The sequence below is a fragment of the Cyprinodon tularosa genome, unplaced genomic scaffold, assembly GCF_016077235.1.
Source record: "Cyprinodon tularosa strain WSP-4 unplaced genomic scaffold, ASM1607723v1 ctg78, whole genome shotgun sequence".
In the NCBI taxonomy this organism is placed as follows: domain Eukaryota; kingdom Metazoa; phylum Chordata; class Actinopteri; order Cyprinodontiformes; family Cyprinodontidae; genus Cyprinodon; species Cyprinodon tularosa.
Window position 1 is genome coordinate 1999178 of NW_024039540.1, and position 16625 is coordinate 2015802.

Below are 16625 nucleotides of genomic sequence, written 5' to 3' on the forward strand. Positions count from 1 at the left end.
CTGAGTCAGATTCCAAGAAACCCTTTTAAAAGTGGAACTTATGGCACCACAGAACTGTGGCACAGTTCATATGAAGATGTCAAATGGGTCCAAACAGACCCCACCGACAGAAGCCATCAGTATTTAAAGTATAACAACAAAGGTTTATTGTTATATAGCAACGATAAACAGCACATGTCATCTCAAGGCACAATTCGACCAGATCATCCAGTCAGATTGATTCAAAGTTTTCAATCTGAGGAAAACCAGTTGATTACATCGACTCATTGACTCGAAGGCAATCCCTCACAGTAAGCATGCTTGTAGCGACAGTGGAGAGGAAAAACTCCCTTTCAACAGGAAGAAACCTCCAGCAGAACCAGGCTCAGTGTGAGCGGCCATCTGCTGAGGCTGGCTGGGGTTCAAGGAGACAGAAGCAGAGATACAAAAAGCAGCTGTAAATGCGGCCCCATCCAGGAAACACACAGTCAGGCAGACAAGCTCCAAGCCAGTTCCCATGTCAGAGGATGATGATAGCATACCCAGCCAGTCACAGTGAGAGAAACAGGACTACACTGAAAAACAGGCCAATCTCCAACATCTATAAAGACAGGTTTTGATGGCAGCAGCACAGCTGATATTTATTTTTTTTCCAAAAAGTAATGCTTTAAGCATTGTCTTAATAGTACTTAATAGTGCGTCTGCCTCAAAGACTTCAGCTGGTTCCACAGGAGAGGAGCCTGAAACTAAACCTAATCACTTTGCAGTGATTTAATGAATTTAGCGTTAATCTGTAAAAAAAAAATTAAAACAATAATTTTTGTTGCAATCACTGAGTTCGGGACTGTTTTTTTTTCCCCAAACATAGTAACACCTCACTCCTGACATCTTCCGGCAGTGACATCACGGAGCGGTAAGCCTATTGCGATTCCTGATCCTCTACGGACGGGTTCGTCGTTGGATTGCCAACTTGAAGAGGGAGGATTTGCCATCGAACTTCTGGCCAGAGAAAAAACATAAACAACAAAACGTAATATGTAGCCAACATTTGGAATAGGTGTTCTTTGACAAACATGGATGCCTCCAGTAAAGCACATTCAGATGAAAATTACTCTTAGTTAAAACACTTTTATTCATTCATTGAACAGTATGTAATAATTTCATATTTAAAGTACTTTCAGAAATTCCAATTCTGAATTTGACCGGACTTTTCCTCTAAATGAGACTAGTTACCCTCTAGCTCTGCCCCAATCTAACTCCATAGAACATTATAGAAATATAATGAAAATGAACCCACAGAGTGAAATAACCTCTCATATAGAAAAAAGCAGAATATTTCCACTCCAGAGGCCTCATTCTCACAGATGGTAAATCTTAAGACGGAGTACAGGTGCTGGTCATAAAATTAGAATATCATGAAAAAGTAGATTGATTTCAGTAATTCCATTTAAAAAGTGAAACTTGTATATTATATTCATACATTACATACAAACTCATATATTTCAGATGTTTATTTTGTTTAATTTTGATGATTACAAATGACAACAAATGAAAATCTCAAATTCATCATATCAGAAAATTAGAATATTGTGAAAAGGTTCAAAATTGATGGCCCCTGGTGCCACACTCTAATCAGCTAATTAACTCAAACCACCTGCAAAAGCCTTTAAATGGTCTTTCAGTCTAGTTCTATAGGCTACACAATCATGGGGAAGACTGCTGACTTGACAGTTGTCCAAAAGACGACCATCGACACCTTGCACAAGGAGGGCAAGACACAAAAGGTCATCGCTAAAGAGGCTGGCTGTTCACAGAGCTCAGTGTCCAAGCACATTAATAGAGAGGCGAAGGGAAGGAAAAGATGTGGTCGAAAAAAGTTTACAAGCAAGAGAGATAACCGCACCCTGGAGAGGATTGTGAAACAAAACCCATTCAAAAATGTGGGGGAGATTCACAAAGAGTGGACTGCAGCTGGAGTGAGTGCTTCAAGAACCACCACACACAGACGTATGAAAGACATGGGTTTCTGCTGTCGCATTCCTTGTGTCAAGCCACTCTTGAACCACAGACAGCGTCAGAAGCGTCTAAAGAGAAACAGGACTGGACTGCTGGTGAGTGGTCCAAAGTCATGTTCTCTGATGAAAGTAAATTTTGCATTTCCTTTGGAAATCAAGGTCCCAGAGTCTGGAGGAAAAGAAGAGAGGCACTTCATCCACGTTGCTTGAAGTCCAGTGTAAAGTTTCCACAGTCAGTGATGGTTTGGGGTGCCATGTCATCTGCTGGTGTTGGTCCATTGTAGCGAACGCAGTTACACAAGCATTTTTCTGTGTGAATTTATTTCTTGTTTTTGTGAATATGAATATGTTTTACTTTTAATATCCAGTTCATATTTTTGTGTTTTTTGATTAATATGTACATACTTTGGGAAATATTGTAATAATGTCAGATGGAGACGTCACTGGTTAGGTTATCACTTGATCACGTGATGCCTTGGATGGAAAATTCTGAGTTTTGTTTTATGCTCGGTCGGCGTGTGCAAGAGTAAAGGCAAAGAACTGAAATATAGAAGAAATGGACGTGTAAGGACTTCTAGCAACTCCTAACCTTCTGGTTGGAGGGGCATACGGTATGGACAATTGAGAGAATTTATATTTTGTTGAATAAGTTTCAGTTGATAATTCATATAAGGGAATATGACGGTTTCACTGATGAATATTTTCCACCGTGTATTTTGCAGTGTTCACGGTGGTCTTGGGCGTTTGTATGACGGAAAATCCTGTAATAAACGTTTGGAACCATCAGTTGGATAATTGCACTTTCATCAACCAGTTAGAAAAAGTTGGGAGCAGCTATAGTGAACACGTGCACCGTGTGCAGCGCAGCCCGTGGCCCGAGAACATCGAGGGATGCCGCGCAGTGAATGCAAGCTGTGAACTTCTCGCCAGCCATGCCGAGATGGACGGGGGAGAAGAAGAAAAGACCGCCGCAGCTTGAAGATAACTAGTCGGCGGCTCAGGGTGACAGCTCGCCTGCGGCTGGGGAGGGCTGCAGCTCGTCTTTCCACCTCTGCGGGGACGTTACGATTGCATTTCCTTGCAGGGCGGGGTGTCGGCTTGCAAGCAGGATAAGGACTGTGTCGTTTCCACAAGTCACCACAAGAGAGCAGCAGCGCGCTGTGGTCGTGAGTAGCAGCCTAACACCAGCCCTAGGATTCCAGGTTTTTTCAGTTGATAAGAAAAGGACATTATAACTTGTAAATATTTGAATTTAAGAGTAAAAGGCCATTTTGTGCATATTTGTGTGAATATTTCTGGCCTGTGTTAATAAGTGATGTTGGCATTTCTACTTTGGATTTTTGTTTGGTTTAACATGTGTAGGATTGATGTTTGAAATTAATACTGAGGATTACTTGCAGCATAGGTTTTGCTAAGGTTTAAGATTGTAGTTACTACTTTACTTGGTTTTATTTCAAAATAATTCAGAAAATGGATAAAGGCAGAGAGAGAGCTCTTGTACTTGAGGGAGTAATTCAGGCTCTTGAAGAAGAAAAAATAAACTTAGAAACCAAGTTGGAAACTGAAACAGATGAATCATTAAGAGACCAAATGACCGAACGCATTGCTGAAATTAACAGCACTCTGCAAGCACATAGCATAGAGAGCCAGGAACCAGCTTCACCAGCTTCTGAACCTGAACAACTCAGGCGATCAGAAAGAGAAAGAAAACCAACTGAAAAGTGGCTTGAGTATGCAAAAGAAGAGAGTGCAAAAAAGGAAAGAAAGTTTATGTTAACTTATGTAAGCTTTAAAGGTGAGGTTCAGTACATTAGGAGCAAACTCAAAGAAGAATGTGACAAAGAGCATCTTGAAAGTACTTTGGAAGAATATGAGTCACACTTAAAACAGGAGTACGAAAGCTTACGTGCATTGACCACACCAAGCCAAGACATAAGACGGCGAATGGATAGCTGCACCTCAGTAACCAAAGAAGTAGTTGCACTGTTAAAAATGCGCTGCTCAGATGCAGGCAAAGAGTTTGATGCTGTCGCAGTGAAGGAAGCACTCGCTAAATTACTTCAGAGAGATGATGCGAAATCGATATACGGGTCCACTGTATCAAGAGCTGGCACACATAGTGTGGCAGGAAGTCAAGTGTCATTAAAGAAAGCAGAAGTAGCAGCACGCTTAGCATCAAAACGTGCTGAAATAAACAGAGAGAGTGAAATAGCTGCACAAAGAAAGGAAGTGTTTGCTCAGCAAGAGAAGTTGAAAATGCTGGAACACCAAAGGGATCTGGAAGCTATGCAAGCTGAATTTGATGTGTATGAAGAGGTGGAAATGAAAATGAACGCTGAAACAGGAGAGAAGCAAGAAATAATTTTGCCTCCAAGTCAGCCCCAAGGAGAAAAGAAAAACATAACTCTGTCTCCAAGTCAGTTCCAAACTCAGCATAACATAGCTCAATATGCTCAGACTCTTCATGACACACCAGTCCCTCCTTGTTCTGAAAAACAGTCAGAGCAAAAAGTGAATGACGTGACACTAGTTCAAGCTTTCAAAGAATCTCTTATGATGACAAGACTTCCAGCACCTGAGCCATCCGTGTTTAGTGGGGATCCTCTCAAATTCACTGAATGGAGAACCAGCTTTAAAGCCTTGATAGAGACTACCTGTACAAGCCCAGCACATAGACTGTTTTATCTCAGAAAATACATTAGCGGAGATGCACTGTCTGTGTTGGAAGGAACTTTTTACCGAAGCGATGAAGAAGCATATACGCAAGCCTGGGATGCACTGAACAAGCGCTATGGCCATCCATTCATAGTGCAAAGAGCCTTTAGGGGTAAACTTAGTAGCTGGCCCAAGATAGGACCAAAAGAGCCACTGAAATTAAGAGAGTTCAGTGATTTTCTTGTGTCATGCAAAAATGCAATGCCTCACATATCAGGTCTTAAAGTTCTGGACGATTGTGAGGAGAATCAAAAGCTACTCCAGAAACTTCCTGACTGGGCAACAGCTCGATGGAATCGACTAGTCACCAAGGAATTGGATGATGGCAAGCCATACCCAAGTTTTGAAGCGTTCTCAAACTTCTTAGCCGAGGAGGCCCGCATTGCCTGCAACCCGGTTTCCTCGCTTCATGCTTTGAAGAGGGCAGATGAGAAACCAGCCACTGAAGTGAAACGCATCAAAGCCAGAACCCTAGTGACAACAACAAAGGTTGCTCAAGGAAAAGGTCACACAGCTAAAGATTCAGGTGAATCAGCAGGCTCGACAGTCAATTCATCTGCTGCTCAAATTAAGAAGCAAATAAAATGCATATGCTGTCAAGAAAACCACTTCATTTACAAATGTGAAAAGTTTGCTGCTCTGACTCTTGAGGAGAAGAAAGCATTCGTCAAAACCAACAATATGTGTTTCGCCTGCTTGAGAGTTGGCCATGTTGCAAAAGATTGTCGGAAAAGGGCTACATGCAATGTTTGTAGAAAAGGCCATCCAACTCCACTTCATGATGAACCGGCTCAAGAGGTAAAGCCTGAAGTAAGCCAACAAAGAGACAGTACTTCTACTGCTTCATGTAGTATGAACATGACCAATGCTGACCGCACTTCAATGATAGTCCCGGTGTGGCTGTCTAGTTCTGTCAAGACTAGCCCAGAGATCTTAGTGTATGCTCTGTTAGATACACAAAGTAGCAATACATTTGTCACTGAAGATGTGTGCGAAAAACTGAAAGTACACACTGAGCCAGTTAAACTCAAGTTGTCAACTATGATTGACAGGTCAATTGTGAATTGTCACAGAGCCAGTGGGTTAAAGGTCAGAGGATACAGTTCCGAAGAATGCATAGAACTACCTCCAGCTTACACTCGAGAAGATATCCCGTTGGAGAAGACCAGCATTCCAACTCGGGAAACAGCCAAGGGATGGACACACTTGCTTAGCATAGCTGACAAGATGCCAGATTTGCTAGACTGTCCTGCTGGACTGCTAATAGGCTACGACTGTGTAAGAGCTCTAAAACCGAAAGAAGTCGTTACTGGAGCTGAACATGAGCCTTATGCAGTGAAAACAGACCTCGGGTGGAGCGTAGTTGGTGCCAAAATGCCTACTACTGGTGGAGGAACAAATGCTGGACTCTGCTATCGCATCTCTGTAAAGGAAATTCCACCTATTACACCTGCATGTGCAATTAAGGCTCTGGAGAGAGATTTTCAGGATACAAATCCTACAGATGGAACAATCTCTCAAGAAGACATTCAGTTTCTACAAATTCTGAATGAGGGAATTCATCACAATGACAATGGTCATCTGGAGATGCCTCTTCCTTTTAGAGAGCGTCCCCAGCTTCCTAACAACAAGCATCTAGCCACAGTTAGGCTGAAACATCTGAAAGGGAAGATGGACAGAAATCCCAAATATAAGGAGGACTATGTACAGTTCATGATCAATGTTTTCAAAGATGGTGATGCAGAGGAAGTCCATGCAACACCAAAAGACGGTAACACCTGGTACATCCCACATCATGGGGTGTACCACCCGCGAAAGCCAGAGAAGATCAGAGTTGTCTTCGATTGCTCTGCCAAATACGAAGGCACCTCGTTGAATGACCACCTGCTCACGGGACCTGATTTAACAAACGCCTTGACTGGAGTGCTGTGTCGGTTCCGACAGTATCCCATTGCGATCAATTGTGACGTGGAGAAAATGTTCCATCGCTTCCATGTTACTCCAGAAGATCGAGATTTTATGAGGTTCCTGTGGTGGGAAAATGGGAAAACAACGAGTGAGGCCAAGGAATACCGCATGAGGGTGCACATATTTGGAGCGGCATCATCACCAGGATGCGCGAATTACGGCATGAAATACCTCGCCACCAAGTATGAGCATGAGTACCCCATGGCGGCAAGCTTCATCCGTAGAAACTTTTATGTGGATGATGGTCTTGTCAGTCTGGATACCGTTGAAAAGGCCAAGCAACTTGTCCATGAAGCAAGAAAAGTCTGTCAGAAGGGACAGCTGCGACTGCACAAGTTTGTTTGCAATAATAGAGCGGTCTTGGAGAGCATTCCAGAGAGTGAGCGTGCTCCAGAAGTCAAGGACGTGGACCTGAACTATACAGAGCTACCAGCTCAGAGAGTGCTAGGAGTGAAGTGGAACGTCGAAATGGATGTCTTCTCATTCAATGTGGTCCAACAAGAAAGAACAGCCACACGACGAGGCATCTTATCCACAGTCGCCAGCATATATGATCCGCTAGGATTTCTGGCCCCCTACATCTTGACTGGGAAAAGAATCTTGCAAGAAATGTGCAAGCGAGGTGTAGGCTGGGATGAGCCTGTACCAACAGAACTAAAGCCAAAGTGGGAGACATGACTCAATAATCTGAACAATCTTCAAACCACTCAAATACCAAGGTGCTTTATTCCCAACAATCTTGGCACGATCCTGAATATTGAGCTGCATCACTTTTCTGATGCCAGTAATGACGGCTATGGGCAGTGCTCTTATATCAGGATCGTGGCTGAAGAACAAGTACATTGTACTTTAGTTATGGCCAAGGCTAGGGTAGCACCCATGAAGATTGTCAGTATCCCACGTCTAGAGCTCACCGCTGCCACAGTTTCTGCAGCCGTAAGCAAGCTCCTCAGAGAAGAGCTAGACTTGAAAATCGATGCTGAGTACTTTTGTACTTTTGGACAGATTCACAAGTGGTACTGGGGTACATTAAGAATGAGGCCCGGCGTTTTCACGTTTTTGTTGCGAATCACATCCAAAAAATCAGAGACGCTACTGACCCCAATCAATGGTTTTACATTGAAACAAGTCAAAACATGGCAGATCATGCATCTAGAGGACTCAAGGTGGCAGATCTAATGGCCTCAGATTGGCTAAGAGGACCCAAGTTCTTGTGGGAAAAGAAAATTGTGACCAACCCAACAACCCCAGAGCTTCTCATAGGTGACCCAGAGGTCAAAGTCCTGAAAACAGATGTTGTGCAAGAAGATGACCTCCTGAAAAGGTTAGCAAGGTTTTCAGACTGGGTCACATGCCTTAACGTTATTGCTCGCATTCAGAGGCTGGCTCATAGAGACAAATCTGGGCCTGTTACTGTAGAAGAGCGAACGAAAGCGGCTCTCGTGCTGATCAAGGCGGCACAACAGGAAGCATTTGGAGAAGAGCTGAAACTGTTCAGCCAATCACAGAAACTCAGGAAAACTCACAAAATGTATGAGCTCGACCCGTTTCTTGAGGATGGAGTACTCAGAGTTGGAGGCAGGTTAAGAAGGTCATCAGCGTCGCTAGACTTCAAACATCCTGTAATACTCCCTAAAGAAGGCGTGGTAACGCACCTGATACTTGACCATTGCCATAAAAGAACACAGCACCAAGGCAGAGGGCAAACACTGAACGATCTCAGAGCGAACGGCTACTGGATAATGGGTGCTAGTAAGGTTGTTGCCAAGCACATCAGGAATTGCGTGACATGTAGAAGGGTGCGGGGTCGAACTGAAGAACAGCGTATGGCTGACTTGCCTGTTGATCGAATAGAGCCATCTCCTCCTTTCTCGTATACAGGCATCGACTGTTTTGGCCCTTTTTACACAAAGCAGGGCAGAAAGGAGTACAAGAGATATGGACTGTTGTTAACATGCCTAAGCTCTAGAGCCATTCATATCGAGATGCTCGAGGACCTGACAACCGATGCATTTCTAAATGCATTAAGATGCTTCATTGCAATAAGAGGAACAGTCAGACAAATCAGATCTGACCAAGGTACGAATTTCATAGGAGCAAAGAATGAATTGGGAAAGTGCTTGATGGAACTTGACAAGGAAAGGATCGCGACCTATCTCGCAAGAAAGGAATGTGACTTTCTGATGAATGTTCCCGAAGCCAGTCACATGGGAGGCATATGGGAGCGTCAGATTCGGACGACCAGAAGCGTGATGAGCTCTGTCCTTGCTCAGGCTAAAGGACGACTGGATGACTCTTCACTAAGAACGTTCTTCTACGAGGCCATGTCCATAGTCAACAGTCGACCACTGACAACAAACACCCTCTCTGATCCCAAAAGTGCTGAACCCTTGACACCCAATCACTTGCTTACGATGAAAACTATGACACCCCTTCCACCTCCAGGAAAGTTTGTTCAAGAAGATCTGTACGCAAGAAAAAGATGGCGTAAAGTGCAGTATCTCTCAGAACAGTTTTGGAACCGGTGGCGCCGAGAATACCTAACCAACATCAATCTTCGTCAGCAGTGGCATACAACCAGACGAAACGTGCAGGTTGGAGATGTAGTCATTGTTAAAGATGAAAATACTCCCAGAAATGAATGGCCACTAGCTAGAGTAGTTGAGGCAGAGGAAGATGATGATGGTCTCGTGCGAAAGGTGAAAATACAAGTAGGCCAAAGTAAGTTAGGACCAAAAGGTGAGCGCTTAACACAACCTTCATTTCTTGAGCGTCCAGTGCAGAAATTAGTTGTGTTAGTTGAACATTATTCAAAATAGCTCAGCATTAACATGAAAATTGAAAGAGCCCATCACCTAATATAACAAGTATTGATCGAAAGTATGGGTAAAGGTTAAGTTTGGAGTTATTGGAAAATTACAAGTTTTATTTCTTTGAATATGGTGAAAGTAAACCTTTTGTAATTTTGGTGGCAGTGTAGCGAACGCAGTTACACAAGCATTTTTCTGTGTGAATTTATTTCTTGTTTTTGTGAATATGAATATGTTTTACTTTTAATATCAAGTTCATATTTTTGTGTTTTTTGATTAATATGTACATACTTTGGGAAATATTGTAATAATGTCAGATGGAGACGTCACTGGTTAGGTTATCACTTGATCACGTGATGCCTTGGATGGAAAATTCTGAGTTTTGTTTTATGCTCGGTCGGCGTGTGCAAGAGTAAAGGCAAAGAACTGAAATATAGAAGAAATGGACGTGTAAGGACTTCTAGCAACTCCTAACCTTCTGGTTGGAGGGGCATACGGTATGGACAATTGAGAGAATTTATATTTTGTTGAATAAGTTTCAGTTGATAATTCATATAAGGGAATATGACGGTTTCACTGATGAATATTTTCCACCGTGTATTTTGCAGTGTTCACGGTGGTCTTGGGCGTTTGTATGACGGAAAATCCTGTAATAAACGTTTGGAACCATCAGTTGGATAATTGCACTTTCATCAACCAGTTAGAAAAAGTTGGGAGCAGCTATATCCATTGTGTTTTCTGAGGTCCAGGGTCAACGCAGCCACATACCAGGAAGTTTTAGAGCACTTCATGCTTCCTGCAGCTGACCAACTTTTTGGAGATGCAGATTTCATTTTCCAACAGGACTTGGCACCTGCACACAGTGCCAAAGCTACCAGTACCTGGTTGAAGGACCATGGTATCCCTGTTCTTAATTGGCCAGCAAACTCTCCTGACCTTAACCCCATAGAAAATCTATGGGGTATTGTGAAGAAGAAGATGCAATACACCAGACCCAACAATTCAGAAGAGCTAAAAGCCACTATTAGAGCAACCTGGGCTATCATAACACCTGAGCAGTGCCACAGACTGATCGACTCCATGCCACGCCGCATTGCTGCAGTAATACAGGCCAAAGGAGGCCCAACTAAATACTGAGTGCTGTACATGCTCATACTTTTCATGTTCATACTTTTCAGTTGGCCAACATTTCTATAAATCCTTTGTTTTTATTGGTCTTCAGTAATATTCTAATTTTCTGATATGATGAATTTGAGATTTTCATTTGTTGTCATTTGTAATCATCAAAATTAAACAAAATAAACATCTGAAATATATGAGTTTGTATGTAATGTATGAATATAATATACAAGTTTCACTTTTTAAATGGAATTACTGAAATCAATCTACTTTTTCATGATATTCTAATTTTATGACCAGCACCTGTATTTAGGGACAAGTTAGAGTTTTTTTTATTTTGAGAATAAAGTCGTAACATTACGAGAAAAAAGTTGTAACATTCTGAGAATAAAGTCGTTACATTACGAGAATGAAGTCATCATACGAAAACCCGTTTCAGAAAGAAAGCTTCAAGCTCTGATCCAGCAGATGACAACCGACCAGCTCCACCAATCAGCAACCAGAGTCCACTTTGACATCCTGACTAATTTGATGCTGCTGCTAAAAGATTTCCCATTCCGTTTGAGGGAAGACAGTACTTCTTGTAGGAGTTGTTATAAAATACAACTTGTTTCTTGTAATTTTAGGACTTTATTCTCATAATTTTACAACTTTATTCTCGTAATTTTACTACTTTTTTCTCGAAATTTTCTGACTTTATTCTCGTAATTTTATGACTATCCTCATTGTGACTTTTTTTCTCATAATACAACTTGATTCTTGTAATTTTACGATTTTATCATCGTAATTTCATCACTTTATTCTCATAATGTAACCACTTTATTCTTGTAATTTTATGACTATTCTTGTTGTGACTTTTTTCTGGTAATATTACGACTTTATTCTCGCAATTTTACAACTTTACTCTCATAATTTCATTACTTTTCTTGCATAATGTTGCGACTTCATCCTCGTAATTTCACGACTTTATTCTCAAAATGTTACGACTTTATTCTTGTAATTTTACAACTTTATTCTCATAACTTCATTACTTTTTTCTCATAATGTTGCGACTTTATTCTCTTAATTTTACAACTTTATTCTGGTAATTTTATGACTTTTTTCTCGAAATTTTCTGACTTTATTCTCGTAATTTTATGACTATTCTCATTATGAATTTTTTTCTCACATTACGACTTTATTCTCATAATTTTACGATTTTATCATCGTAATTTCATTACTTTCTCATAATGTTACCACTTTATTCTTGTAATTTTATGACTATTCTTGTTGTGACTTTTTTCTGTTAATATTACGACTTTATTCTCGCAATTTTACAACTTTATTCTCATAATTTCATTACTTTTTTCTCATAATGTTGCGATTTTATTCTCGTAATTTCAAGACTTTATTCTCAAAATGTTACGACTTTATTCTTGTAATTTTACAACTTTATTCTCATAAATTCATTACTTTTTTTCTCATAATGTGGCAACTTTATGCTCATAATTTTACGACTTAATTTTCGTAATTTCACGACTTTATTCTCAAAACGTTATGACTTTATTCTTGTAATTTTATGACTGTATTCTCTTAATTTTACAACTTTATCCTTGTAATTTTATGACTATTCTCATTATGAATTTTTTTCTCGCATTACGACTTTATTCTCGTAATTTTAAGATTTTATTATCGTAATTTCATCACTTTCTTCTCATAATGTTACCACTTTATTCTTGTAATTTTATGACTATTCTTGTTGTGACTTTTTGTCTGGTAATATTATGAATTTATTCTCGCAATTTTACAACTTTATTCTCATAATTTTATAACTTTTTTCTCATAATGTTGCGACTTTATCCTCGTAATTTCACGACTTTATTCTCAAAATGTTACGACTTTATTCTTTTAATTTTACAACTTTATTCTCATAATTTTATAACTTTTTTCTCATAATTTTACAAATGAAGCTCTAGCGGAAGTTCAATTGAAGAAACTCTGACTTACCTCCATCAATCAGAAGCTGATCCGTCTCTGAAGCGAGCCAATCAGCTTCGAACTACTCCACCATGAAGCCAATCAGCGTCCTGCTTCCACTTTATAATCTCCCTCAAATCTCACCCCAGCCGCTATCCTGCAATCGCATGTCGGATTTCGATTCAGACGACAATTCAATTTTCCCTGCTCGGAGAAACTCCCGTCTAGCCGCTCTCATCTCCTTCTTCCGCGTTACACTCCAAGGGTATATTGCCAGGCTCCGACCTAGACTCTGCTCAGATGCCTTAACGAGCCTCCCTCTTACCTCCTTGTGATTCATCTCCCTCACCTTCCGCTCTTCAATCTGCTCCGATTCCTGGCCGCAAAAAAACATGCAAGTCCTCCGCTCCCCTCGCCAGGCGCAGAAGGCCTCCTGGATCTGTCCCAGCAGCAGTCACCGCTACGCCCGCTCCTTCTCATCGTTTCGATGCAGCCTTGGACCTTCTCAGCTTCCTGATTCATAGCAGCTCTCCCGTCTAGTCCTTCTGGCGTTTAACAGCTCTCAGCCTCCCTCCGCTCCACCGGACTCTCTCACTCAATCCTTCGACGCTGTCCGCACGCTCCAAACGTGGAAATCCCTGCACTGCCACGTCATCCCTGCCGCTGTCTGCTCAGACGGACCTCCCCCTCCCCTCATTCACATTAGGGAACGCCCGCCCTGGGCCGGCCTTAGGTAAGACGTATTCAACCATGTTTTCGTTCATAATTTTCTATCTATTTGAGTTCGCTCTTAATGCTTTGTCTGCCTCTTATTCAGGCATACCTTATATTAACATGCATGCTGATATTTCCACTAGCCTCGTTCTAAATTATTCAGGGGAAATATTTTAATTTAGTCTTTCTTATTCTTCCCTCCCCTGAAGTCGATCAGCAGGTCGCATCAGCAGGTGACGTACAGTTTTCTCTAATCATCCGATCTCCGTCTATTCAGAGATCCTCTATTGGCAATTTCCTGCCGCATTCAGCATCTATCGCATGACCATAGCTTCCGCAGGAGGCCCATTCAATATCAGTCTATCCCCGCCGTGCACGCTTCACATAAATCGTACCTCAGTCTTAGCAGCCCGTCATCTTTCCACCCCTTATTATTTTTCTGATTATTGTCTTGTCTCCTCATAATCTGTCGTTTGATAATAATAATAATATTAATATTAATAATAATAATAATAATAATAATAATAATTAAAAAATAAAAAACCCTTTCATGACGATATTATCAATCTCCTGCATGCTCCAATTTACGGATGCTGGTCCATCCTTAGGTTTTGGGGGGTCTTCAGGTTAGGTGTTCGTGGTCCACGGCCTTTATTCTACACCCAATCATCTGCCGTGGAGGCTACCCCGTTCCATAGCCGTTTGGGAAGAAACGCATATCCGCCCACCACGATATATTGCAGTAGTAGAAGCATTATTAGGTCGCTTCTCCCGTTTCTCATGCCCCTCACCAGAGCATCACCCGGCAGCAGTCACTAACATTTCATCATCTAGCGCACCATGTTCAGGCATTCTAAAGCACTTCATTACACCCGAGGGTTACCCCACGTCACTCGATGGTTCTTCATCACCTCAGGATACTTTAGAATCATGCGGCTTCCCTCCAGGGGGTATCCTGGGCATCCGTCCGATTGGAGCAGCTACGTAGTCAGCTACTCACGGGGTTTCTGAGGCTTCCCTCAGTACTGGGCCGATGGTCATCGGCCTATACCTCATTTTCCGCCCAGACTCTCATCAATTCTCGCAGCGCAGCACTCTCTCTGCCTCTAGGTAACTCTAACACAAATACTGGTGGTGGTTCGAACTATTTCTCATCATTACCTGACCTAACCATGTCCATCCTAGCTCGTCTTCTCCTCCTCCTACTCATCAGTTATCTACATTATTCTTGCTTTCTGCAGCCTTCGTGCTATCTCCTTGCTATACTCATGCTGTCTTTATTCTGGCTCTTATACGTGCAATCTCACCTTTGTCAGGCAGCAACATGCCTTCCCATGTGTGTCTCGTCATGTCTGGTCTGCGTCTCGTCATGCTCTTTACGCCATTTTGATGCATTTCCTAATGCACCAATATGCACCATGTCTGCGTCTCGTCATGCGTCTGTATTTCGTCATGTCTTTTATATATGTCATCATCCGCAAGATATATGTTTTATGTCATCCGCAAAAATCATCCGCAAGATATATGTTTTATGTCATCCGCAAGAATCATCCGCAAGATATATGTTTTATGTCATCCGCAAGAATCATCCGTAAGATATGTTTTATGTCATCCGCAAGATCATTATCAAACTCATCCGCAAGATTCATCATCAATGCCACCTTTATGTCAGGCAGCAACATGCCTTCCTTTGTGTGTCTCGTCGTGTCTGGTCTGCGTCTCGTCATGCTCTTTACGCCATTTTGATGCATTTCCTAATGCACCAATATGCACCATGTCTGCGTCTCGTCATGCGTCTGTATTTCGTCATGTCTTTTATATATGTCATCATCCGCAAGATATATGTTTTATGTCATCCGCAAGAATCATCCGCAAGATATATGTTTTATGTCATCCGCAAGAATCATCCGCAAGATATATGTTTTATGTCATCCGCAAGAATCATCCGTAAGATATGTTTTATGTCATCCGCAAGATCATTATCAAACTCATCCGCAAGATTCATCAACAATGCCACCTTTATGTCAGGCAGCAACATGCCTTCCTTTGTGTGTCTCGTCGTGTCTGGTCTGCGTCTCGTCATGCTCTTTACGCCATTTTGATGCATTCCCTAATGCACCAATATGCACCATGTCTGCGTCTCATCATGCGTCTGTATTTCGTCATGTCTTTGTTCATATATGTCATCATCCGCAAGAATCATACGCAAGATCATTATCAAACTCATCCGCAAGATCATTATCAAACTCATCCGCAAGAATCATCATCATTATTATCATCGTCACCGTCATCATTGCCATCATCATCATGGGTTCATCATCATGGGTTCATCATCATCATGGGTTCATCATCATCATGGGTTCATCATCATCATGGGTTCATCATCATCATCATCATCATCATGGGTTCATCATCATCATCATCATGGGTTCGTCATCATCATCATGGGTTCATCATCATTAGTTCATCATCATGGGTTCATCATCATCATCATGGGTTCACCATCGTCATCATCATCATGGGTTCATCATCGTGGGTTCATCATCATGGGTTCATCATCATCATCATAATCATCATCATCATCGTGGGTTCATCATCATGGGATCATCATCATCATCATCGTGGGTTCATCATCATGGGTTCACCATCATCATCATCATCATGGGATCATCATGGGTTCATCATCATCATCATGGGTTCACCATCGTCATCATCATCGTGGGTTCATCATCATGGGTTCATCATCATCATCATCATCATCGTGGGTTCATCATCATGGGATCATCATCATCATCATCATCATCGTGGGTTCATCATCATGGGTTCACCATCATCATCATCATCATCATCATGGGTTCATCATCGTGGGTTCATCATCATGGGTTCATCATCATCATCATCATGGGTTCATCGTCATCATCAGCATGGGTTCATCGTCATCATCATCATGGGTTCATCGTCATCATCAGCATGGGTTCATCGTCATCATCATCAGCATCGTCGTCATCATCAGCATCGTCGTCATCATCATCATGGGTTCATCGTCATCATCATCATGGGTTCATCGTCATCATCATCATGGGTTCATCGTCATCATCATCATAGGTTCATCGTCATCATCATCAGCATCAGCATCGTCGTCGTCATCATCAGCATCGTCGTCATCATCATCAGCGTCGTCATCATCATCAGCGTCGTCATCATCATCAGCATCGTCATCATCAGCATCGTCATCATCAGCATCGTCATCATCAGCATCGTCGTCATCATCAGCATCGTCGTCATCATCATCATGGGTTCATCATCATCATCATCATGGGTTCATCGTCATCATCATCATGGGTTCATC